The 27,994-nt window shown below is 38.3% G+C and overlaps 2 long non-coding RNA genes across 3 annotated transcripts in view; one reads left to right on the top strand and one right to left on the bottom strand.

The window, feature by feature from the left end:
* Positions 1-27,994, top strand: part of LOC116278148 (uncharacterized) — a 564,959-nt gene that overhangs the window by 260,310 nt on the left and 276,655 nt on the right. The window lies entirely within an intron of this gene.
* LOC140692710 (uncharacterized) lies at positions 31-4,022 on the bottom strand. The gene is made up of 2 exons (XR_012068287.1): positions 3,981-4,022; positions 31-180 (listed from the first exon to the last, which is right to left on the bottom strand). It is a non-coding gene; the product is annotated as an uncharacterized lncRNA (long non-coding RNA).

Here is a 27,994-nt window from a genome sequence, read left to right as displayed (position 1 = left end):
CTTAGCTTTAATAAGTGAGGTAATCTCTAATATTTTCTATTCTCTTTTATTCATTTAAAATGTTAGTAAAAGCATAATTTCATGACCCACTAGGGGATCTTCACTCACAGTGTGAAAAACGCTACAGGAACTGGACAGTGCAAATAGCATGGCCAAGGCAGGATAGCTTTGCTTTTCTTGCTGTGGAAGAAGAAATGGATTTTCAGTGCTTGTAACTAACTCATAGTATCCTGATTCATTATACTTGCCAGAAATGTGTATTTCATTGTTCACTGTCTGTTTCTTGCCATATGAATGCATGCCTTCTGGGGAAAGAACCCCCAATAAGCCCTGTTCACCACTGAATCACCAACCAGATAGAAACACAGTGCCTGGCTTGTGTTAGGCCCGCAAAACATGCTCATTAAATTAATGAACAAATAAACGAATATATCCGTACTATAATGATTTTCCAGACACAGAAACATTACATGAAATTTTCAATTGTTTTCCAAATAGCTTTCATTTCCAAAGTCCTAGTGATACAGTTTTCATCCTCTTGAAGAGCCAGCTGTGTCATTAGTGTCTTTAAAGGGATTACTAAAGAAATCCAGGACATATTCAGTGGAAAATACTGTGGGGCTCCTACAGCTCATTCCAGGGTTAAAAAAAGATCATATTTGTCTTAACATTCATGGCCCTAAAACCTATAAACTGAGGGGGGGGGAGGGAGGGAGAGAGAGAGAATCTATCTTTTGCATATTTTCCTAGGAATAAGAATTTCTAAGTGTCTTGGCAGGGAAGTAAGAGAGCCATCAAGTCAGGAGCCTGGGGACCATGAATGTGAATGTCACTGAGGCTGTGCCAAATCACAGGAAGGTCCTGGTCTATGAGGGATGGAGAGAAAGCAGAAATGACCGGTAATAGGTGCATGATGGAGGAAATGAAGAGACAAAGGGCTATGTGGCAGGGGACCTGGTAGTACAAATGAGACCCAGGGGAAGAGAGTACAGAGGAAAGGGTGAGAACATAGATCAATTGATACCCAACACATACAGACACAACATACCACAGATATCACATACATCTATGTCCACCAGCTCTCATGGAGCCAAGTGACTCATAAGATTCACTTCAAAGATCTGTTGAACTTAGATTTGTAGTCCAAGCTTCTGGTGTTGATGGAGTTTGCAAATCCCTTTGTTGACTTAGTCAATGAATATTTATTGAAATTTGCCTTCTGTAAATATTAGGAATAGAGTGGGCAGTGCAGTAGACACACTACTTGTCCTCATGAAATTTCTATTCTAATGGGGAATTTAGATACAGATATTAATAATTTATACATTTAATCATTGATTGCAATGTTAAATGTTCTGGACATGGCCAATTGTACTGTAAACATGAGCTACAATCTAAAACATGAAGAGGAACCAACTAGGGCATTCCAGGTAGAGAGGACAGTATTTGCAAAGGCCCTGTGGCCATGAAGTATGTTCCATTTGAGACCAGTGTGGCTGGAATACAAGACGTGAGGGCAGAATCACTAGGGAAGTAAGCAGGGTCAGGACCATGCAAGAACTTGCAGGGCATGCTGAGGAGTTGCTGTTTTCTCCTGAGAGAACTGGGAATCCACTCAAGGGTTTTGAACAGAGGTCAGAGGGGCAACACTGGGGAGGGATCAGGGGCAGGGATTTAATATGAGTATAACTGTCTCAGGCTGATTCTGTGGCAAGTGTTCCAGCTGACTGGTTGTCAGTTGCTGTGAACATCTCATTCTAACTCTAGCTGACGTGGTTCTGTTAGGCACAACAGCTTTAGTTGTGTTACTGAATGATCTTTCCTGTGTGTCCCTGAATGTGTCCAATTTATTGTGCAGAGAAGTTCCCCAGTTTAAACCATTTATTAGAGGATGATTTTTTAAAAGAAAAAGGCTTTGCTTTTTTTTTTTTTTTTTTTTGCTTCAGTCTGTTACTACTGAAGGAAATGTTCTTGAGAAAGAAAAAAGCTTACTTTAATCTTGGGCCCATAACTAGTGCACTCCAATAATAATTTGCAATAAATCTACTTAAATCCTCATCCAGTTGCCCTTTTAATCCTCAGCTCCTTCCTTACATATCAAGCTCGGGAAGACACAAATCCCCTCATTTATTAAAAGAAACCCACAGCTCCATAACCTGAGAATGTAGTTCCATCTGTAAAGAGTGTGGCTAAATGCAGCTTGGTGAGATTCTGATGAAAATAGAATTTTACTTCCCAAATGAGGAAAGTAAGAGCCAGAGGGTTTGGACACCAGCAGTCCAAAGAGCCCTGTCTAGACAGCTAGGATACATTCTTCTAGCATTTTTATATTGCTTTTCGGATTAGATCCAACTGAATCTGACTATGAACCATTCTTTCTAAAAAACCTACTCTTGAAAAAAGCCAGGTGTGAGAAATCTGAACCTTTTTGGGAACGTCTGAGTTTAGTCACCACATCTAGGGATGAGGGAAGGTTGAGGACGTTCTTTTAAATATTTAAAAAGCAGTTACTGAGTGTCAGGCATGGTGCTGAAGTTTTAGATGCCCTAAGTCATTTCACCCCCATAACTGTTCAGTGAGGTAGGTGCTCTTAACACCTCCATTTTACAAATGAAGAAAACGAGACTCAATGATTCACTCACTGCCCTAGAATGTGGTAGAGCTGGGATCTGAACCCTGTCTATTAACTCACAACACCTTTTGTTTTCATTACACTACAGTACAATATAAGATAAATTGTGTAAAACATAAAAACATCAGTCCAGTTTCTGACAGGTTCCTAGTCTTGTCCAGTACTGTGAAGTCAATAACTCAGGCTAGCATCTAGGAAGGATGGTGACTTGAATTTAGAAACCCAACCCCTCCCTGCGCTCCCTCCCCTCCCTCCCCTCCCATACACTGACCAAAAAGACCAAAAGAATCCAAAACAGGGAGAAGAAAACCTGCATCAGTACAGGAAATCAGAGAGGACGACATCCCCATGCCAGAAACATGCAGGAATTTCTGATATGGAACAGAAATTACTTGTGAAAATGGGGCAGTTTTAAGAGAACTAAGCAGAAATGAATGTGCAGAAACCTTAACAGACCCTAATCTGGACTTACATGGGGAGGGGGAACAGACTGCAGGACAGAGGGGTCTCCCCCAGGGCTCCTTCTACACTGGGGATCAATCAACAGCAGAGTGAGCCCAGCAGGCAGAAGTTCCAGTGGGAGATAAAGCCCTGGGGAGGTGGACTGTGTATGAGAGTTTTAAGAGCAGCTTGGTGAACTTATTTTTTTTCTCTCCATCTATGATACCCGGAAGATAATAAACGTTACCTAGAGCAAACACTTCAATCAGAACATACAACTCATTCAGAATACAGACTCCCTAAGTAAGATAGATAGTCCATTCTGTGTAATGGAGCATACATTTGCTTCTTAGTCTTGGGATTACACAGGGAGGAATCCATTGGTATTTGTGATGCAGAGAGAAAGATGGCATGCTATTTGCTGATTTTTAAGTGTGACAATTTGATTCTTACCATTCCCTTTTTTCCTGTCTCTAAGTTCTACCCCTGCCCATCCCCTAAGACCCAGCTCAATTGTCCAATCTTTCTTTTCATAAAACCATTACTGACCTCTTCAATATTCATCCCCCTAAACCAGAAGTAATAGCTACGTCTTTTTTGTTTGTTTGCTAATTATTGTTGTTTACTTAATTTTCTGTTAAAATATAGTCAGTTACAATGTATCACAGCATAGTGTCCCAGTGATGCATATATATTCATTTTCATATTCTTTTTCATTAAAGGTTACTACAAGATACTAAATATAGTTCCCTGTGCTAATTTTTAGAGTTATAGTTGTATAGTGTTAAAAAAATCAAAATACTTGAGGGCATATGACGAAAATATGTCTCCCCATCACCCAACCCTCTTCATTCTCCCTTGAGGCATTTTCTGTTGTCAGTTTTTTGACTATCTTAGTCGTCTGTACCAGCAAATGGACGTTCCCTCTGCATATCGTTCTGCCCCTTCCCTTCCTCAGTTCAGCACGTGTCTTAGATTATTCTACATCAGACATTCAGGTCTGCCCCATTTGTCTCCATGGCTATCTAGCATTATGCTCTCATCTCCCTCTTGAATCTCCATGGTGTTCCTGCACTGCTGCTGGTGGGGTCATGTCTCCTTGATCTTGAGCTCTGATGTCCATATACTTCTCTGCCGGCTTCTAATTCATTAGTGACAAAGACTCCATGTTATTCTTTGTTACATTTCCTTAGGGCTTATTATAATCTTAAGGTAGAAGTATGATATATTTAAACTGTAAAACTCTGTCAAGGTGCCATTTTGTTATAGGATAGCATTTTTTTCCAAAATTTAAATATTTATAAACAATAAAATGGTCAAATCTTAACTGTTCAGTTTGATAAGTTTTGACCATTGTAACTACCCATCAAAACAAGATGTAGAATGTTTCCATCATTCTGGAACACTCCCTCATGCAGCCTTCCAGTCAGTTTTAACTGTGCCCCCATAGAAGAGGCATTGATTTTCTGATTTCTGTCACTATGTATCAGTTTGCTCTGTTCTTATTACTTAATTTAAGTGCAATAATGTAGTATATATTCTTTTGTTCCTTTTCATTGCTGAGTAATAACAGCTTTCCTATGTCACACAGCAGTGTTCACTGTAGTCATCATGTTGTACGTTACATCCCCAGTACTTATTTATTTCATAACTGGAAGTTTGTACATTTTGATCACCTTCCTCCAATCCCCCCAACCCTCTGCTTCTGGTAACCACAAATCTGATCTCTTTCTTTTATGAGTTTGTTTGTATGTTTGTTTATTTTTGAAGTATAATTGACCTACAACATTCTGTTAGTTCTTGTTACACAACATAGTGATTTTTTTTCTTTACATTTTAAAATGATCACAGTAAGTCTAGTCACTTCGTGGCACCATACAAAGATAGTGCTTAGTTATCGACTATATTCCCCACACTGTACATTTCATACTGATGACTCTTTATTTTGCAACTGGAAGTTTGTACCTCCCTCGTGTATTTCTTTCTTCCCCATACCTCCCTCTCCCCTGGTAACCATTTGTTTGTTCTCTGTGTTTGTAACTCTGCTCCTATTTTGTTACGTTTGTTCATTTGTTTCGGTTTTTTTTTTAAGATTCCACATATAGGTGAAATCATACAGTATTTAGTTTTCTCTGTCTGACTTATTTCACTTTGCATAATACCCTCCAGGTTCATCTGTGTTGTCACAAATGGCAAGATTTCATTCTTTTTTATAGCTAAGTAATAATCTACTGTGCTTTTGCATATTACAAAAAAAAAATTAAAAGTAGAACTACCATATGATTTAGCAATTCCACTCCTGGGTATTAATCCAAAGAAAACAATTTTTTAAACATTTTTTTATTGATTTATAATCATTTTACAATGTTGTGTCAAATTCCAGTGTAGAGCACAATTTTTCAGTCATACATGAACATATATATATTTATTGTCACATACCATAAGATCTTGTGTATATTTCCCTGTGCTATACAGTATAATCTTGTTTATCTGTTCTACAGTTTTGAAATCCCGTCTATCCCTTCCCACCCTCCGCCCCCTTGGCAACCACAAGTTCATATTCTATGTCTATGAGTCTATTTCTGTTTTGTATTTATGCTTTGTTTTTTTGTTTTTGTTTTTTTTTTTTGTTTTAGATTCCACATATGAGTGATCTCATATGGTATTTTTCTTTCTATTTCTGGCTCACTTCACAGAATGACATACTAATTAGGAAAGATACATGCACCCTTATGTTCATTGCAGCATTATTTACAATAGCCAAGATATGGAAGCAACCCAAGTGCCCATCAATAGATGAATGGGTAAAGAATATGAAAAGATGTCCAATTTTCCCAACACCATTCATTGAAGAGGCCGTCTTTTTCCCATTTCATATTCTTGCCTTCTTAGCTGTATGTTAGTATGCTTTATGTTGTCCTAGAGGTCCTTAAACTATCCTTATTTATATATGTTTTTCTTTTTTTATTCAGCTTCAGTGATTTCCACTACTCCAGCTTGCTGATCTATTCCTGTCATCATATCTACTGTTGATTCCTCTAGTGTATTTTTTATTTTGGTTATTTTATTATTACGCTCTGTTTGCTTCTTCTTTATACCTTCTACCTCTTTGTTAAACTTCTGACTGTGTGCACCTCTTCTTCTTCTGAGTTCTTTAAGCATCTTTACAATCATTACCGTGCACTCTTTATCAAGTATGCTGCCTGTCTCCACTTTACTTAGGTCTTCTTTTGGGGCTTTACCTTGTCCCTTCATTTAAAATATATTCCTCTGTCTCCTCATTTTGCCTGATTTGCTGATTTTATTTTTATGTGTTTGGTAGTTTCTTTATGTTTCCTGACCTTGGAGAAATGGACTTTTGCAGGAGATGTCCTGTGCATTCTAGTGTCTTAAGCGTCTCTTCGGGGAGAACCTCTGCAGTTGTAATTATCCTTCTGTTTATGGGTCACCCACCCAGGGATGTGGGTCTTGACTATACCATGTCTCCACCCTTCCTAACCTTCTTCTTGTGGTTCCTTCTTTATATCTTTGGTTGTAGAAAATCTTTTCTGCTAGTCTTCTGGTTTTCCTCATCAACATTTTCTCTGTAAATAGTTTTTATGTCCCTGTGAGAGGATGTAAGCTCAGGGTCTTCCTACTCCACCATCTTGGACACTTCTCCTTGATTACTGTAGGTTTATTTTGAAATTGTAGAGTATAAGTTCTCCTGCTCTATTCTTTTTCAAGAATATTTTTCTTATTCTAGACCCTTTGAATTTCTTTTTTTGTATATAAACATTTTTATTGAGTTATAGTCATTTTACAATGTTGTGTCAAATTCCAGTGTAGAGCAGAATTTTTCAGTTATATATGAACATATGTACATTCATTGTCACATTCTCTTTCGCTGTGAGCCACCACAAGATCCTGTATATATTTCCCTGTGCTACACAGTACAATCTTGTCTATCTATTCTACATTTTGAAATTCCAGTCTCTTCCCACCCCCCACCCCCCAGCAACCACAAGTTTGTATTCTATGTCTGTGAGTCTGTTTCTGTCTTTTGTTTGTTTGTTTGTTTGTTTTTTTAGATTCCACATATGAGCGATCTCATATGGTATTTTTCTTTCTCTTTCTGGCTTACTTCACTTAGAATGACATTCTCCAGTAACACCCATGTTGCTGCAAATGGCGTTATGTTGTCGGTTTTTATGGCTGAGTAGTATTCTGTTGTATAAATATACCACGTCTTCTTTATCCAGTTATCTGTTGATGGACATTTAGGCTGTTTCCATGTCTTGGCTATTGTAAATCTTGCTGCTATGAACATTGGGGTGCAGGTGTCATTTTGAACTATGGTCCCTTCTGGATATATGCCCAGGAGCGGGATTCTTAGGTCATATGGTAAGTCTATTACTAGTCTTTTGAGGAATCCCCATACTGTTTTCCACAGTGGCTGCACCAAACTGCATTCCCACCAGCAGCGTAGGAGGGTTCCCTTTTGTCCACAGCCTCTCCAGCATTTGTCATTTGTGGACTTTTGTATGATGGCCATTCTGACTGGTGTGAGGTGATACCTCATTATAGTTTTGGTTTGCATTTCTCTGATAATTAGTGATATTGAACATTTTTTCATGTGCCTATTGATCATTTGTATTAGACCCTTTGAATTTCTATATAAACTTAAAGATTAGTTTGCCATTTTCTTCAACAAGCCTGCTTATTGCTTATTTTGCTTATTAGGACAATATGAAATCTACAGGCCAATATGAAAAGAATAGATACCTTAACAATTCTGAGGTTTCTGGTTCATGAAAATTGTACACCTCTCCATTTATTTGGATCTTATTTAGTTTCTGATGACATTTTGTAGTTTTCAGTGTCTTACATATTACATGCATTGGGTTTATTCTGAGACATTTGATATTTTGGTTGCTATTATGAATTTAATTTTATTTTCTAATTTTTATTACCAGAATAATGCTATCCAATTAATTAATGTATATTGATGTGTATTATAATATTTATGTTTTGTCAATGCATTGCCCATTTAATCATTATGAAATGTCCTAAATTTTTCCTTCTGTAATTTTCCTTGTTCTGAAGTCTCCTTTGGTATAATATGACTATGCCCCTTCCTTATGCCTTGTGGTATGCATGGCATATCTTTTTCAACCCTTTTACTTTCAAGCTATCTGTCTTTGTTTTGAAGTATGTTTCTTGAAAATCACATGTACTTGGGTCTAATTTTTCTATTCAGTTTGACAATGTCTGCATTTTACATGAAGTGCTAATTGATTTACATCTCCAGTAAGTATCATTATGGTTGGATTTTAAGTTTAGTTTCTTGGTAATTATTTTCTGTATGCCTGTATTAGTTTGCTAGCTCTGTGATGCAGAGAATCACAGACTGGGTAAACAATAGCAATTTATTTTCTCACAGTTTAGAGGCTGAAAGTCTGAGATCAAGGAGTTAGCAGACTTGATTCCTCCTGAGGGCAGTAAAAGAAGGACGCGTTCCATGGCCTCTTTCCTTCGCTTGGAGAAGGCTGTCTTCTCCCCGTGTCTTCTCATTGTCTTTCCTCTGTGCCTGTCTGTACAAAAGTCCTCTTCTTATAAGGATACCAGTCAGATTGGATTAGGGATCACTTTTAACTTAATTACCTTTTTAATCCCCAAATATAGCCACATTCTAAGGTGCTGGGGCTCAGGGCTTCAATGTATGGATTTTGCAAGGGACACAGTTCAGCCCATAACAAGTCATATAGGTTCTTACTTCCTTTGTTCTTCTTTTCCTACCTTTTGGATATATCAAGTATATTTTTAGTATTCTATTTTACACTTTTTATTGACTTTTTAGCTATACTTCTTTATGGTTTTTTTTTTTTTTGGTTGCTTTAGAGATTACTATCTGCAACTTTTCACAGCTACCTTCAAATAGTATTATAGCACTTAGGAACATTCTGAGAATGTTACCATGTTATCATTCTATTTACCCCATATTGAGCTGTTTTTGTTATAGATTTTACTTTTATATCAGTTATAAACTCCACAATAGATTATTAGTTTTATGTTAAAAAGTCAGTTTTCCTATGTGAAATGAGAAAGAGTTAACAGTCTTTAAACAGTTATGTATATGAGATAATAAAAATTTGTATAATATTTTAAAGAAATATAATAATATAAAATATATACATATTTATTTTTATATACATTGTTACTAATTATTATTAAAAGGAAATAAAAGTATGATATTATACATTCATTTGGCAAGTTATACAAGCTGTTCTGTTGGCTCTGGCCTCCATTAAAACAGTAATTACTCACCTTAGTTATTATAGTCAGAAAGAGATGAATACTAAGGTCAAAGGAAGAGTCCTATAAAGGAGAAAGCTCAGTCTTTCATGTAACATTGGACTTAAGAATACCACTCCATGCCCAGAGATAGAAATACTGCATTCCTCCTCTCCCATGGCCCCAGGAGCTCTTTATCAAGGCTTCGTGGGGCTTTTTGCACATGGGAAGAGATATATACCTCCTGAAAGTGAGCATCAAGTGAGCATCTGTATAAGAAATCACTGATCTTTATACCCCCATCACTTACCATTTGCAAGGAAATTGGAAAAGGGTAGGGGCAAAGAGAGAATGGGGTCTTCTGAGTATAAGGATGACCTGGTTTGCAGGCACGACTCTACTGGTGGAAATACTAGGATTTAGAGAGGTTGAGAGGTTTTTTGTTTTTTGTTTTTTATGTGTAATTGTGGAGCTGCTAGTGAGCATGGAGTAGTTTTAATGGTCCTCTGTGTCCTTCTGAGTAGCCCTCCATTCTTCCCATCACACAGCCTTATGGCCTTAATGGTAGAAATGAGAATGGAGATGGAACGTGCAAAATGTGTGCATCCAGGTGTTAGCAAGGGTGGTGCTTTGCAAGCTTGCCGTGTCTCTTTGCTTCACATACCCCTGGCCATCACCCAGGTAGTGGCTGCTCGTATTCTGAAGCGAGATTCTCATTTGCTTCACATACCCCTGGCCATCACCCGGGTAGTGGCTGCTCGTATTCTGAAGCGAGATTCTCATTTGAGGAAACCCTAAGGACTCTAATATTAGGTAGGATCCTGCTGCCTGAATGAAAAGAGAGCCACTAAATTCAAAATGTGGGAGGAGGCTATAGCTCAGTGGTAGAGCACATGCTTAGCATACATAAAGTCCTGCCTTCAATCTCTAGTCCCTCCATTAAAATAAGTAAATAAATAAACCTAATTACCTTCCCCTCCAAAAATAAAAAATGAGAATGAGTGGTGTTAAGTGCTTCATCTAAATTATTTCATATGCATAGTGCTTCAAAATTTGCCACATGTGAATGTAAATGAAACCTCATTAGAATATGCCATTATGCTGTAATCATTATGATCTGATAGATTTGACAGATATTCTCAAGTCACATTTCCAAATATCAGCTGAAATTGCAAGTATCCATAGTGATTTATGCTTAGAAAATATTGCAAGGTATTTGTTTTACGTGAATGGCTAATACTTGGAGTGAACATTCTCAGGCAGTAAATTGAAGTAAATTGAATAAGCTCAGAGCTTGCTTGTCTCTCATCACCAGTTAGGAAAATTTTGGTTGTAAAAGAGAGAAAAAAAACCTCAAACCAAATTAAGCAAAAATTGGGAGTAGGGGGAAGGGTATAGCTCAGTGGTAGTGTATGCTTAGCATGCATGAGGTCCTGGGTTCAATCCCCAGTACCTCCACCAAAAATAAATAAATAAAGTTAATACCTCCCTCCCCAAAAATGAAAAACACACACACACACACAGTAGAGAATAGGGAGGGCAGTTCTTGGCTGACAGACCTGAAGGATTCAGATATATTTCTGTATTCAGGCAACACTTGATCCAATAAAACATATGTTGTAACTGGAACCTGATTTTTCTCTTTTGCTCTGTCTTTCGTCATGTTGACTTTGTCTTCAGGCTCCACACATTGCCCAGTCCCCATTCCCACCTCTATTTTCCCTTTCACAGATGGCTGCTGCTAGCTGCAGGCTCACAGCCAGCCTCAAATGACATGGTCCAAGGGAAGAGGAGGGGCCCCCTCTGGTTGCATAAAACAAATCATCGTGTCTCTTATTGGCTCTCATTTGTCCGTGTGTCTTTCTTGAAACAGTCATGGTGGTCAGGGAAGAGGAGCCCACGACTGGCTTAAATCCATTGGGATCTGGCCACAGAACATAGTGCAAGTCAGCCCTACCTGAGTCACATAGTGTCACAGATGAGGAGAGAGGGGTGGTTCCTCACCATGGTCTCAAGACACTGGCCTGACACCTGTGTTAGCATCTTGCTAACACTGTCTGGGGATGATGACCCCAGAAGCTTAACGTTGCATCACCTTCAGTCCTTTCCTTGTTTTGTAAACCCTGGGCTGTGAGATTTTCCTTATCATGGAAGGCTCAGTTGATGGCTTCACCCAGGGCATCTATAGGTATATTTTGCCCTTAACAGTGGCCTCTGCCTCGTCAGGGGAAGTTTTCCTTCTAGATACGAAAGTACCTCTAGTTCAAAGGCCTCTAGGAACAAAATTAAACAGTGTATGTTTGATTTCAAAGCATGCACTTAGCTGTTTTATTCTTGAGTACTCTAACCAGAAATGTACCTATTTACAGGCTGCTGAATTGCTTAAATTATTATCATCATTATTTTCACTGTAGGCACTGTGCTAGGCACATTGCATATACTGCTCAATTCCCATCTTGGAAGTCATTCCTTTTTAAGTCCTATACACATTTCAAGGCCCAGCTTCATGTCTTCTTCCTCCAGGAAGCCTTCTATATCCACTGTAACCCTCAGGAATATCTTCCTTGGATGATCTTTTCTGTCTGAATTATTTATCATGCACTGCTTTAAGCTGTCTTCCCAACTGGATTGCTAGCTGTTCAAGGGCAGGGACCTTAGGCTCTGCTTCCTTTTTTCAGAGCCTCATACAGTGGCTTTGAGCAGTAGGGGCTCAGTAATTATTGATGATCACTCAAGACTGGAACTTTCATTCTCTTAGAGGAAATCAGGAACCTTTCTGCCACATGAGAAAACTATTTATGGAGGCCCCATCCCAGGACAGTCTCCTTTGTGTAAGTCCTTGCAGGTTTATTCTGTAAAATAAACTCTCTGAACACTCTGAACACTTCGTACACTTAGGAGATTGAAGACCTAGGACCAGAAATGTTTCCCTTAGCATTTCTATTTTCAGCACCTTTCCTGGTAATGGCACTGGGATAAGTATTTATAATTTTGACCTTTGTGGAAGAGCAGATTGGCATTAAGCAGAAAGATCACAAAGCTTAGAATCACATAGATCTGGGTTTAAATTCTAGAGCTTTCACTTACTACCTGTATTACTCGATGAGAATTACTTAATGTTTCTAAACACTTGCATTTCCCCTATAAAACTGGGAATACAATTCCTACATCAGAAAGTTGAGAAGTATTCTTGTCTCCATCTCAACTGGATATTCTGCAATACAACTGAATTATGATGCTCACCACCAGGAATTAGCATCTGGCTCCACAGGTTTAATGGCATGGGCCATGACAAGACTTCCCTTCAGACCCTCATCACTGGGATCCCCAGGCCACCTATACCTCAGACCAATAGGCTACCAGTCCGTGAGTTTCCTCCAGTGCCTATCAAGTTTGATAATTTGCTAGAACCATTCACAGAACTCAGGAAAATAGCACTTAGGAAACAATTTTATTATAAAAGATGCCCATGGTGTAAAGTCTGGCAGTAACACAGAGCTCCTCTGCCCTCTCCCCCTGGAATCACACACAGATGTGTTCACCAGTCACGAACTCCACTGAGCTTTTGTGTCCAGAGATTTTTTTGGAGTTCAGTTATATAGGCGTGATTCATTAGATCAGTGGCCATGTGGTTGAACGTAATTTCTAGCTCGCTCTTCTCTCCAGAGGTTGGGCTGGCTCAGGTCCCAACCCTCTAATCACGTGGTAGCTCTTTTTGGTGACCAGCTCAACTAGCACAACTGAAGCCATCTAGGGGCCCCACCATGTGTCACCTTATTAGCACAACAAAGACACTCCTGTTGCTGATGGAATATTGAGGATTTCAGAAGCTCTGTACCAGGAAATAGGACAAAGACCAGACAAATTCTATATTTTACTTATGGAAGTTTGTGAGCTAACGAAGGAAAACATACTTTTATATTAAGAAAGTGTGAACACAGAATTAGTCAAAGCATTGGGTTTAAAGGCTAAGTTTTTTGATTATATTGTTAGCACTGTCAACCCTTTTTTCTGTGTTCTTCAGAACTCTACCAAGATCCCAGCCATTAAAAGACCGAGAATATGTAGTGGGTAGTGTAAATGTGACATTACCCAGTCTGAAAAGGGACAAAAAAATATGAGAAGTTACAGCAGTATAACTTATGTTTGGATTTAATTAATGAAGTATAAGACAACTTCTGAATAAAGAAACTATTTTAGCCACTCTTCATAAATAATGTTTCCATAACAAGAAGAGTACAGGGGAGGCTGGGCGAGCTGCTTAGGATAAGGAAGGGAGGAGAAATGACAATGGAAGCAGGCTCCGATCTCATGAAGGTTACAGATATGATGAACATACACACTGAACACTTAGACGTACCAGAGTGAAAAGCTGTGACCTTCACATTCTACAGTGCTACTTTGCATCTGCATCCCTGGAGGAACTCTTTTGAGATTTCACAAGGTTTTCATATCACCACTGGCCTTGACAATAGGCAAAAGATACTTTGAGAAAGCCTTTGGGTGGGACCACTATGGTGAAACCACCGTGAGCCACATGTCTGTTTTCCAACCATGGGATGCTATCAGAGGTCAGAATGAATGATGTAGACAAAAGTTCATATTAGCACGCTCAGTGAAAAAAATTAAGCGTGAATATGATCCTATTCTTATCCTCATATACACATACAGATGGGCATGAGAATACTGGGAAACATGTCAAAATAAGAATAGTTTAAAATTTCTAAATCATAGCACTACCATTTATTTGTCATTCTCCTCTTTATTCTCTTCAGAATGTTGACATTGCTTATGCATTCATTTTATCATAGTAAGAATATTTTAGGACAACACTGCATGCTTGTATATACATTCCTCTGTGATTATTTTCACTTTTATTTCCTCTGTGTCTAATTGTAATCTTACCTCCCAAGTGGAATTTAGCTCCTGGAGTAGAGGCCTAATGTCTCCTATTTTAGCGCATGGCTATCTTTATGTTAGATCTCATTGCTGATCAGTTTCTGGGTGGACACGTTTGCTGCCTCATTTGCTTTCTCTGAGCAGTTTAAAAAAGATAGACTTAGAGACCAAAATTTGGGGTAAATGTGTAAGGTCAGCAAAAATATTGGTGGCTTAATTTTGTCTTAAAACTCAATGCAATCTTCTCAAACCCCTTTCCCAGTAAAGCCCCTAAGACTTCAGAGGGCCATCTATTGATCAAAGTTCCCTACTCACCCTGGACATGGCACATCTCTGATGATTCAAACAAAGTACCTGAGAGCAGATTGCCTTGGAATGGGTGCCAGCTCATTTTCAGAAGTAGAAGACTGGGAGGAAATATTGAGGAATGAGTAATTTATTTTCATGGACTAGTACAGAACGAACCATTCATTGATTGAAAAATATCATATTAGAGCTTTTAGGAAACTGTGGTGAGCAAAACAGATGAGGTCTTTATTTCATGGAACTAACCCCTTTGATGCAGAGAAAAATTCTCTCAACAAATACGTAACTTAAGGGCATTTTCCCCAGTCTCTTAATGCCTCATTGCCAATGGGTGCTGGTTGTAGAAATAACTTTTGAGCTTAAAGGCACCTCATTTTCTGTTTTGCTGCATCATTCATGCATTCATTCATTCACTCACGCACTTATTCATACAAACAATTCAAAAAACTCTGCAGGCATCTTCAGTATAATACTGTGCTAGGGAGTATAAGAGGCAGAATATTTGCTCTGATGTATTTCTGTTGAAAATCATCACCCAGTAGACATCATGCTTCTGATGCATGTTTCCTGGATATCATAGTTTTTCCAGTTCTCGTAGTCCTCAACTTAAAATGGCTAAATCACCTCTTTTTTCTTTGCAATCTTTTAATGTAAACTTGAACATGATTTAGAGTACTTGGATTTTGAATATACCAAATAATAGTATATGGGACTCTTTCCCATCTCCAAATAACTAAGGAAACAAGATTTCCTTCTGCGTATTAAGCTTAAAATTGAAGTAATGAAGTTTTCTGTTTTCTGATCCATGGTGAGTGGCCTTGGTGACTGCAGCTGGCCTTTTCCAGGTAATGCCTCTGCAATTGTCATGAATTAAGACAATAGAAATTTCACTATACAGAACCAATTAAAGAATTCAGAAAAGTTAAAGAGACTTTAAGAGGCCTAAAGGTAAAATACATGTATTATTAGGTGAAGAAACTAATTTCCTAGAGGTGTTTAGCAATATGATTTCTTGGTGAGCTCCAGAAGCTTTCTCTCCCTTTGTGAAATTAAAAGAGGAGTAGACTCTGGCAGAAGGTCTTACATCATTTTTCCTGCCAAAGTGAATTCTAAGATAGGCATTTTCTAGTAAATGTCCTTGTTAGCAATAAGTGCTTCTCTGGCATTGTGTGATAAAATGCTGCCGTTTCCTTTAAGGCGTGTACATTTCAGTATCTGACCATTCAAGCTATTGTAACAAGAGACACATAAAGGAATTATTTTGCCCGGTTTCCTGAGATGTTAGGGTAGATGCTGTCATTTACAGCTGCAAGCTAGGAGAAATCTTTTTAAAGGGCAGGGGAACCTGTCCTTAAAACCCCATCTGTTTTATTGCAACGTGATCGAATGTGAACACCATCACATATCGTGTTAGTCCTAAGTGGTAATGACAACTACAAATACTCTCTGATGCACCAACAAGAGAAATAGGGATTTACCATCAATCATCTTATAAAAAGCCCAGAATGGAGTTTGAAACCACGAAAAGGAATTCAAGCGAAATAGAAATTCCCCATGGTGCCCATGGGCCTCTCAGTTACATCCCTATGTCTCCATTAAAATGTCCATCTTTCTCTTTCCCTGCAAGATGAGCTCTGGCCCTTCCACCAAGGCCCTGACCTCACTGAGCCTCTGCTTCCTCCCCAGGCATAGCCTCAGGGATTCCCTTTCATCGGCCAATATAATTTGTCTAGGAATAGATCTAGTGTTTTAACAGGAGATTTACTCTACTGTTGTGCTCTGTGCATAAACAGCCAGGTTGACTTTTTCTTTAAAAAGTCAAATAATGGGTCATTTCAGCAAACGGATCACTCAGGCCTGATGTTGGATCAGCATTTATTTACACTTTGCTCGATCTTTCATTTCTAAATATTTATCAAGGCCTTAGTTTACACTAGGTGACATTCTTGGCCCTGGGATTTTGGCGGTAAAAAAGACAGATAAATTTCCTTCCCTCCTGGTATGTATGTCGGGGGAGAACCACAATAAGGAATTAACAAAAAGAGAGGAGAGGGAGGGGAAGAGGGAGGAGGAGAGAGAAAGGGGGAGAGTGAGAAGAAGGAACACAAAGCAAAGGCTACAGAGAAAGAAAGAGAGGGAAAAAAGAAAGGAGGGAAGGGGAGAGGGAGGGAAGGAAAGAGGGAAAGAAGAAAGGAAGGAGCCATAAGAACCCTGAAACAAGCAAGAGAAAGAGCACATGTGTGAGAACCATGGCATTTAGAGTATCACAGCTCTAGTTTAGAGGAACATGTGAATTCTAGTCCCATGATTTTTAAGGTCAGAAGCCTCTAATAAGCCAGCGGCCCTGAGCTGTTTCATTGGTGAACCACGGCCATGTTGTTTTGCAGTGTCCCTAAAACAATGTGACATGAAAACAAGACTCCACTCCTCCCTCCCATGATAGAAAGAGCACTGAGTTTCAATTACACTCCCTTCTTGAAGAGTCATAACCAATATTACCATATGAAAGATGCTGGAAAGTTCTCTGATGCCTATTCTGTTAAACTTACTTTGATATGGGAAACTTTTTTCCTTTTCTACTTATTAACCTCCTGTCTTACTTGTGTTCTAATGGTTCTCACATGAGTAGGATGGCTAGTGGAAGACGCATCTTTGGGCAGAAAGCATTATCACCTGGACCCTCAACCTTACTAGAGAGATGATAGAAAAGCAGTGTCCACCCTAGGAATTTATAATATGAGAATGGGTCAGTTCAGTTCACTAGCACCCATTCTGTGCCAGTCCTGAGGATTAAGACATGAGTAAGGCACAGTCTTTGCCTTCAAGAAGACACAAGAAGATATGGTATAATAAGCAAGGTATTTGCATGTAAATTAAAATGTAATTCAGCATTGCTTGCTACAGTAGAGAGAAAGGCACAAGATACCAGGGAAGCACAGAGGTTACCTGGCTAAGTCTGGAGGAGAGATAAGGAGTATCATGGAAGACTTCCTAGAGGAGGTGACAGAAATTGCACATATAATGTTACTGGAGAATAATCCACAATAGTACAGCTGTCATATGGGAAATACTCTCAGTTCCCAACCCTAAATCTATGGACCTGTTTCCACCTGCCCTCACTTTCTCTTCCTTCTCTCATGCCCACTTCCCTCTTCTCAAGGACTGCACATGGGCTGTAGATTGTCCTTTTTCCTTTCTGTCTTTTTAATGAAACCATCAGTATCTCAACATGCTCAAGTCCCCCTATATTAAAAACAAACAAGCAAAACCAATCCTCCTCTTAAAAATTCCTCTCCTAATACCATATTCCTCTCCGCTTAACCTTCCCTTTACAGCCTATCTTGTAAGTGTTGCCTTTACTCCTGTCTCTATTTCCTCACCTCTTACTGCTCAACCAAGTCCAAAATGACTTATGATCACAACCAGCTAGCCATGCAATGCTTGCTAGGATGACCAGTAACCACCATGTTTCTAAATCCAGTGACCATATTTCAGCTCTTCCTTATTTAACCTCTACCTCTGTAGCATTTCTTAGTGTTAACTGACCACTCCCGCTCCACTTGAATCACACTCTCTCTTTGGTGTCTGTGACATAACATCTTCCTGTGTTTCTCTAACTTCTCTATTCAATCCCTCTTTAGCTCATTAAATATTAGAATTAGTCAAAGCTTAATCATAGGATCCCTCACTTTTTCTGTGTTTTTTTTTTTACTCTATACTTTCTGCCTAGGTCTCATTGATATCCATGGCTTTAATTATTACTTATGCATGATGAATCATTAAAATAAATCTTCAGCCTAGCTTCCAACACATAGATCTGTCTGCATGCATGTACACTTGGATGCTTCTAGGTACCTTGATCTCAGTATATCCAAAATATCCCATTTAGTCCCTTTCCAGGGTCCTATCTGTCTCAGTGACTAGCATCCTTATCCATCCAGTTCCACAAGTCAGAGTTCTAGGAGCCAAACTTGACCTCCTTCTCCCTCAGCTCTGAATTTCTAATCTAGCAACAGGCTCTCAATTTCCACATCTTTACATGTCTCTTTTCTCTGTGCCAGTCTTAGTCAAAGTGGCCATTTTTCATTTGTCTTCATTATGTGGTTAATCAAGGATTTTCTAAAAGTGAACTGACCAGGCCTTCTGTCTGCTCTTAGTTTGAAGACAAAAGCCTTTAGCATGGTCTACAAGACCCTTCTTGTGCTTAATTATGGATTGCTTGATTCATTCCTTTGAGAAATATGTTTTGAGTGCACACACTCTTCAAAGCATCATGGAAAAAGTAGTAAACAAAACAAAATGCCTGCCTTCATGGAATATATATTGTAATGGGGGAGAGCAATAATTAAAAAGTATAAAAATAGAGATTAATTTTCAGGGTGTAATAAGGACTATGAAGAAATATTAAGTAGTATAAAGTATTTGGGAGTCACCAGCTAGGAGTAATTTTTTTTTAATTGAAGTGTAGTCAGTTATAATGTGTCAGTTTCTGGAGTATAGCGTAATGTCCCAGCCATGCATATACATACATATATTCATTTTCATATTCTTTTTCATTAAATATTATTTCAAGATGTTGAATATAGTTTCCTGTTCTATAGGAAGAACATTTTTTTAATATATTTATATATACAGTGGTTAACCTTTGCAAATCTCAAACTCCAGAAATTTATCCCTTCCTCCCTTTCCCCTGGCAATGTAAGATTGTTTACTGTGTCTGAGAGTCTTTTTCTGTTTTGTAGATGAGTTCATTAGTGTCCTCTTCTTTCTGTTCTTTCCTTTCCTTTCCTTTCCTTTCCTTTCCTTTTCTTTTCTTTTCTTTTCTTTTTTCTTTTCTTTTCTTTCTTTCTTTCTTTCTTTCTTTCTTTCTTTCTTTCTTTCTTTCTTTCTTTCTTTTCTTTCTTTCTTCCTTTCTTTCTTCCTTTCTTTTCTTTTCTTTTCTTTCTTTTTCCTTTCCTTTCCTTTCCTTTCCTTTCCTTTCCTTTCCTTTCCTTTCCTTTTCTTTTTTTTTAAGATTCCACATATGAGTGCTATTATATGGTATTTCTCTTTCTCTTTCTGGCTTACTTCACTTACAATGACATTCTCCAGTTCCATCCATGGTGCTGCAAATGGCATTATGTTGTCAGTTTTTATGGCTGAATAGTATTCCATTGTATAAATATACCACTTCTTCTTTATCCAGTCATCTGTTGATGGACATTTAGGCTGTTTCCATGTCTTGGCTATTGTAAATAGTGCTGCTATGAACATTGGGCTGCAGATGTCATTCTGAACTAGGTCCCTTCTGGATATATGCCCAGGAGCGGAATTCCTGGGTCATATAGTAAATCTATTCCTAGTCTTTTGAGGAATCTCCATACTGTTTTCCACAGTGGCTGCACCAAACTGCATTCCCACCAGCAGCATAAGAGGGGTCCCTTTTCTCCATAGCTTCTCCAGCATTTGTCATTTGATTTTTGAACGACGGCCATTCTGGCTGGTGTGTGGTGATACCTCATCGTATTTTTGATTTACATTTCTCTGATAATTAGTGATATTGAGCATTTTTTCATGTGCCTATTGATCATTTGTATTTCTTCCTTGGAGAATTGCTTGTTTAGGTCTTCTGCCCATTTTTGGATTGGATTGTTTGTTTTTTGTTATTAAGTTGTATGAGCTATTTGTATATTCTGGAAATTAAACCTTTGTCAGTCCCATCATTTGCAAATATTTTCTCCTATTCCGTATGTTGTTGTTTTGTTTTACTATGGTTTTCTTTGCTGTTCCAAAGCTTGTAAGTTTAATTAGGTACCATTTGTTAATTTTTGCTCTTAGTTCCATTGCCTGGGTAGACTGCCCTAGGAGAACATTGCTAAGATTTATGTCAGAGAATGTTTTGCCTGTGTTTTCTTCTAGGAGCTTTATTGTGTCTTGTCTTATATTTAAGTCTCTAAGTTATTTTGAGTTTATTTTTGTGTATGGTGTGAGGGAGCGTTCTGATTTTGTTGATTTATATGCTGCTGTCCAGTTTTCCCAACACCACTTGCTGAAGAGACTGTCTTTTCTCCGTTGTGTATTCTTGCCTCCTTTGTCAAAGATTAATTGACAGTAGGTCTGTGGGTTTATTTTTGGGCTGTATATTCTGTTCCGTTGATCCATATGTCTGTTTTTATGCCAATACCATGCTGTTTTGATTACTATAGCTCTGTAGTATTGTCTGAAGTCTAGGAGGGTTATACTTCCAGCTTCATTCTTTTTCTTCAATATTGCTTTGGCAATTCTGGGTCTTTTGTGATGCCACATAAATTTTAGGATTATTTGTTCTAGTTCTGTGAAAAATGTCCTGGGTAATTTGATAGGATTGCATTAAATCTGTAGAGTTCTTTGGGTAGTATGGCCATTTTAATGCCATTTTAATGATACTGATTCTTCCAAACCAAGAGCATGGGATATCTTTCCATTTCTTTAGGTCATTTTTAATTTCCTTAATCAATGTTTTATAGTTCTCCATGTAATATTAAGTAGTATAAAGGATTCAGGAGTCACCAGCTAGGAGTAATTTTAGAAAGGAGGTGGAGGAAGCCTCTTCAAAGAAAGGACTCCCACACAGAACATTAAAGGTGAGAGCACACTTGGGGCCCCAGCTCTCTACTCTCCTGTATTCTCTGTGCTCTAGGCTCGCTGATGGTTTTTAGATTCCCCAGTGCCTAAGGCTACCCCAGGACCTTTACACATGCCCCCAGCTCTTCATCTTCTCCTCCTCTTCTTCCCCTGCTGTTGCTGCTTCTCCTCTCCTCTTCCTTCAGTACTTGGAATACTCTTTTCCCCTTCCCTCACTGGACCCTCTTTCCTCCTCATCTTCAAATCTAGGCTAAACTCACATCCTCAGGGAAAACCTTTTTGACCTGAAGGCCAAATCAGATTCTGTTATTATGTATTCTTATTGCTCATGCCCTTGTTTTCATATTGTCAGTTGAGTTTTGTATTGTAAAGGAATGGGTTTTATTCATTCAGTGGAATACTTATTATTACTTGTATTTTAATTAATATTAATATTACTGCAATTGGGCTTTAAAAAATGGGCTTCTCTTAAGCTTTAATCTCAAGGATGAATCACATTCTTTTATTTATGAATCTGTTTATTTTCTGTATAAGAGTAAGAAATGTTTAATTTGGTATTAGATTAATGTAATTTGATTGATAGTAATGTTAGTTATAAATTTAACAGTTAAAGTTCTCCATAAAATTTCATTTAACTTGCTCGCTTAATTAATCACGTCTCCTTAGATGTTTCAAATTACAATCACAAATGTAATAGATGTGATTCTCCCAGGGCACAGTTATAGGCAGACCTAAAACTTGAACATAATTTTCTTAGACACTTAAACACTACTTTGGAACTAAAAAACTCAACTTTTGAATGTCATGGATCAGATTATCAAGTAAACGATGTTTGCAAATATAGTCAATAAAATTTCCCTAAACTTATCAACTTAAAATCATGTGTGTTACCAATTAACCTTTTGAAATCAAAATAATAAGTCCAATGTGTCAGTCAGCTTACCCATTTTATGTACCTTAAATAGACATTTATTCCCTATTCTGTGTGCAGTGTGCCTCAAGAATTGATGGCCTTAATCTGTGAGGCAGGCAGGTGGGGTTTAAGGTGGCCAGAGTCCATGGTCTGATTGCATCCCAGGAACAGCAGCCTCATATAGGGTTCCAAATCCCTCCAGTTAGCAACCTCAGTATTCCTTTGAAATATTATTGCCTCATCACATGGTAAAGGTTGAGGAGCACTGCCACAGACAAACACACAAATTATTATGATTGCAAAACCTTTCATAGCCAAGTACAGAAATGTTAATACTTACAGTTGTGTGTTACTTATTTTACCACCTCAAGCTTATTTTCAGACGTTTCAGTGTGCAAGGACACTTACCCAAATAAGGAGAGTAGATTTGCCACCTCTGGTCAACTGAGATCACTGCCCTAAGGCACAGGATGCTGATGGATTTGGCTACATGTCCAAAATAATTCTACCGGAGCCTCAGATATAAAAGCTGAGCCCTATTTTGTAGTCAGACTCTGTGTCCTTTCCTGGTTAATAGAAAACTGTAACCTCTTTCACAATTGTACTGCCTGATTTGAGTTGGTTCTACTCACTCTACCTGGACTGAAACTAACTCCTTTCCCGACCACGTGGAAAATGTCTGCAGTCCTTATATTTGACCTCCTCCTGTCTCTCTCTTGCCACCATCATTCTATAGTCTCTTATTTATATATAGCATTATCAAACTTTCAATTTTACATTTAAGTGCTTGATTACTTAGTTATTCTCTGTCTCCTTCACTGGATGGTGAATTACATTAAGGCCCTGACTGTGTCTGCCTTTTGCTGAACATCTTATCTCTATTCTGTGGAACAGGATACCTGTATGATAAATTTACCAGTGAGCAAATGAAGAATGAATGAATGATTGTCCAGAGGAGTGGTATCCACTAAAATATAAAAAACTGTATACAGTGAGCTCTTAGCCTATATATTTCACTGGTCCTCAAGTCTTCCTTACAACTTGCAGAAATCATCATGTAGGTAATACACAGCTATATATTAAGGGCTGTTTTCCCTGGATAAAAAAATTGTCCATAGCAAATATCTAATTGCCTTCTGAGAAATGAGAAAAACACCAAAACATAATAGATTGGGGTAGATATGTACAAAGTCAAAAACAAAATGTTCTAGGCCTGCAAGTTTGGTTTGACTTTTCAACAAGAGGATGTTACTCAGTGGGACACTCACCAAGGGAACGATTGACATTGGCCTTCTTAGCAACGTCCAGAGGGAAAGGTGCATAAGGACACCTGGTCTGGACTCTGAGGAAACTTTATCTCTACTGTGGAAATAACAGCCATCTTGAAACACTCCTGCAGAGCTGAAGGTCTATGGTTAATGAGCCAAGATAACTAGGACTGGTAAGACACGCTTCCCTGCCTCCCTCTCCCTACCATTCCCCGCCAGCTCTCCCAGCTCTTCATCTGCTACATTTAACCCATCCTTTAGGTCTAAGCTCCAGGATCAGTGCCTCTCAACATCTCCCAACTCCCTCCACTTCAGCCCCTCTCACTGGGAGAGATGCCTCTGCCCCAGGCTCCTACAGCATCGTACTCTTTCCATGTCACATTATGCAAGTTCTGCATCATTTCATACTTACTTATCTACCTGCTTATGTCCTTTAATACATTTTGGATTATATAAAGGAAAAGGTGAAGTATGATTGGTTCCTCATTCACAGTGCCTTACGCAGACCCAGACTCATAGCAACCCTTCAGTGAATGGATATTGAATGAATAAATTGTTCTCATCCCCTGTTGAGGAGCCACATTCTGATTAATACTGGCCCTCACATGTAGGTAGCGTGCACAGGTCAAAAGAAGAACATGTGTGATCACCTCAGAATTTCTAATTTCACTGGAAAGTGATAAGGTGGTGTTCTGACTTTATAGCAGTCTCTGGGCACCTTAGTGAGTCCATTCCTGAAAGAGAAGTCAGGTTTGGCCAGGTTCTACCCAGTTTCATCAGCAGCCTCCCTCAAGCAAACCCTCTCTCCATCTGCATCTCTTTTTGACCTTAAGCTTTGCTTTTGAAACATTTGTACAGTGGAGTAAAAATGATTCAAGGCTCTACCTGAAGGCAATTCTATATTGAAAGAAATGAGCAAGTAGATGATAAAAAGCGGCTTGCACAAAGACTGCATTCATCAGAGGTGCCCTGACGTTAGATTTTTATTCAGTTTACTAGCTGTATAGCTGTTTAGCTATTGAATGTTATGATCTAAATTTATTCTACATTGAATCTGAAAAGAATTTAACCTCTAATGAAAAAACAGCTTGTCTTACTGGTGTTGTCCCAGGAACCTATTTTCGCCTTAGATGAAATACCATGCAGCGTTTTATTTTTCTCTTTTTCCAGAAGCCTTGGGGTTTAGTGAAAATGAAACTTGAAGCAGAGGTGGGGGAATATGGAAGGGACGCTCACTGCTGCCTTGGGAGGGTGGTGTCCAAGGGAGGGAGTGCTTTCCACTCCAAGTCAGGCTCTTGTTTCTTCATTGCTTTGTTCTGATCTTAACTTCCATATTGATCAGCTCACCAAAGAGAAAGGATAAATAAATAGCAGGTCTTTAGAAGCCATTTGAAAAACTCTATTTTTATTTCAAGAATGGACCTTGGACATAGTTGTTTTACTTGTAATTATGATTTGAATGATTATAACCTTTATTGCATGTCTTTAATATCCAAGGCCCTATGCTAAAGCCTTGCTCTGCATTTACCCCCTTTAATCCTTTCAATGTACCTATAAGTTTGGCACTAGTGCCATCACTTTCTAAGGCTTAGAGATGTTAAGTGACTTGTTCAAAGTCACAGAAAAGGAGTTAGCAGTTCCTCAACTTATATTCATGTCTGTCTGATTCAAAAGTTCATATTCTTTTTTTTTATTTTTTTATTTTTTAACATTTTTTATTGATTTATAATCATTTTACAATGTTGTGTCAAATTCCAGTGTTCAGCACAACTTTTCAGTCATTCATGGACATATACACACTCATTGTCACATTTTTTTCTCTGTGAGTTATCATAACATTTTGTGTATATTTCCCTGTGCTATACAGTGTAATCTTGTTTATCTATCCTACAATTTTGAAATCCCAGTCTATCCCTTCCCACCCTCCACCCCCCTGGCAACCACAAGTCTGTATTCTCTGTCTGTGAGTCTATTTCTGTCCTGTATTTATGCTTTGTTTTTGTTTGTTTGTTTGTTTTTGTTTTTGTTTTTTAGATTCCACATATGAGCGATCTCATATGGTATTTTTCTTTCTCTTTGTGGCTTACTTCACTTAGAATGACATTCTCCAGGAGCATCCATGTTGCTGCAAATGGCATTATGTTGTCAGTTTTTATGGCTGAATAGTATTCCATTGTATAAATATACCACTTCTTCTTTATCCAGTCACCTGTTGATGGACATTTAGGCTGTTTCCGTGTTTTGGCTATTGTAAATAGTGCTGCTATGAACTTTGGGGTGCAGGTGTCATCCTGAAGTAGATTTCCTTCTGGGTACAAGCCCAGGAGTGGGATTCCTGGGTCATATGATAAGTCTATTTCTAGTCTTTTGAGGAATCTCCACACTGTTTTCCATAGTGGCTGCACCAAACTGCATTCCCACCAGCAGTGTAGGAGGGTTCCCCTTTCTCCACAGCCTCTCCAGCATTTGTCATTTGTGGATTTTTGAATGACAGCCATTCTGACTGGTGTGAGGTGATACCTTATTGTAGTTTTGATTTGCATTTCTCTGATAATTAGTGATATTGAAGATTTTTTCATGTGCTTTTTGATCATTTGTATGTCTTCCTTGGAGAATTGCTTGTTTAGGTCTTCTGCCCATTTTTGGATTGGGTTGTTTATTTTTTTCTTATTGTGTCGTATGAGCTGCTTATATATTCTGGAGATCAAGCCTTTGTCGGTTTCACTTGCAAAAATTTTCTCCCATTCCGTAGGTTTTCTTCTTGTTTTATTTCTGGTTTCCTTTGCTCTGCAGAAGCTTGTAAGTTTAATTAGGTCCCATTTGTTTATTCTTGCTTTTATTTCTTCTAGGAGAAAATTTTTGAAATGTATGTCAGATAATGTTTTGCCTATGTTTTCCTCTAGGAGGTTTATTGTATCTTGTCTTATGTTTAAGTCTTTAATCCATTTTGAGTTGATTTTTGTATATGGTGTAAGGGTGTGTTCTAGCTTCATTGTTTTACATGCTGCTGTCCAGTTTTCCCAACACCATTTGCTGAAGAGACTGTCTTTATTCCATTGTGTATTCTTGCTTCCTTTGTCGAAGATGAGTTGACCAAAAGTTTGTGGGTTCATTTCTGGGCTCTCTATTCTGTTCCATTGGTCCATATGTCTGTTTTGGTACCAATACCATGCTGTCTTGATGACTGTAGCTCTATAGTATTGTCTGAAGTCTGGGAGAGTTATTCCTCCAGCCTCTTTCTTTCTCTTCAGTAATGCTTTAGCAATTCTAGGTCTTTGATGGTTCCATATAAATTTTATTATGATTTGTTCTAGTTCTGTGAAATATGTCCTGGGTAATTTGATAGGGATTGCATTAAATCTGTAAATTGCCTTGGGCAGTGTGACCATTTTAACAATATTGATTCTTCCAATCCAAGAGCATGAAATCTCTTTCCATTTTTTAAAGTCTTCTTTAATTTCCTTCATCAATGGTTTATAGTTTTCTGTGTATAATTCTTTCACCTCCTTGGTTAGATTGATTCCCAGATATTTTATTACTTTGGGTGCTATTTTAAAGGGGATTGTTTCTTTACTTTCTTTTTCTGTTGATTTATCGTTAGTGTAAAGAAATGCAACTGATTTTTGAATGTTAATTTTGTAACCTGCTACCTTGCTGAATTCTTCAATCAGCTCTAGTAGCTTTTGTGTGGACCTTTTAGGGTTTTCTATATATAGTAACATGTCGTCAGCATATAATGACACTTTTACCTCTTCTTTTCCAATTCGGATCCCTTTTATTTCTTTCTCTTGCCTGACTGCTGTGGCTAGGACTTCCAGGACTATGTTGAATAGGAGGGGTGATAGTGGGCATCCTTGTCTTGTCCCAGATTTTAGTGGTAAGCTTTTGAGTTTTTCACCATTGAGAACTATGCTGGCTGTAGGTTTGTCATATATAGCTTTTATTATGTTGAGATATGTTCCCTCTATACCCACTTTGGCAAGAGTTTTTATCATAAATGGGTGTTGAATTTTATCGGTGCTTTTTCTGCATCGATTGAGATGATCATGTGGTTTTTGTCCTTTCTCTTGTTGATGTGCTGTATTACATTGATTGATTTGCGTATGTTGAACCAGCCTTGTGTCCCTGGGATGAACCCCACTTGGTCATGATGTATAATCTTTTTTATGTGTTGTTGGATTCTATTTGCTAAAATTTTGGTGAGGATTTTGGCGTCTATGTTCATCAGTGATATTGGCCTATAATTCTCTTTTTTTGTAGTGTCTTTGCCTGGTTTTGGTATCAGGGTGATGGTGGCTTCATAGAATGAGTTTGGGAGTATTCCCTCCTTTCCAATCGTCTGGAAGAGTTTGAGAAGGACTCGTATGAGTTCTTCTTTGTATGTTTGGTAGAATTCCCCAGTGAAGCCATCCGGTCCTGGACTTTTATTTGTAGGGAGGTTTTTAATTGCTATTTCTATTTCCTTTCTAGTGATCGGATTGTTCAAGTGTTCAGTTTCTTCTTGATTCAGTTTTGGTGGACAGTATGTTTCCAGAAACTTGTCCATCTCCTCTAGGTTATCCAGTTTGGTTCCATATAGTTTTTCATAATATTCTCGTATGATATTCTGTATTTCTATTTTGTTTGTTGTAATTTCTCCATTTTCCTTTCTTATTTTGC

This window comes from Vicugna pacos, chromosome 3 (assembly GCF_048564905.1).
Source record: "Vicugna pacos chromosome 3, VicPac4, whole genome shotgun sequence".
Classification (NCBI taxonomy): Eukaryota; Metazoa; Chordata; class Mammalia; order Artiodactyla; family Camelidae; genus Vicugna; species Vicugna pacos.
This window is presented reverse-complemented; position numbering and strand designations above follow the sequence as displayed.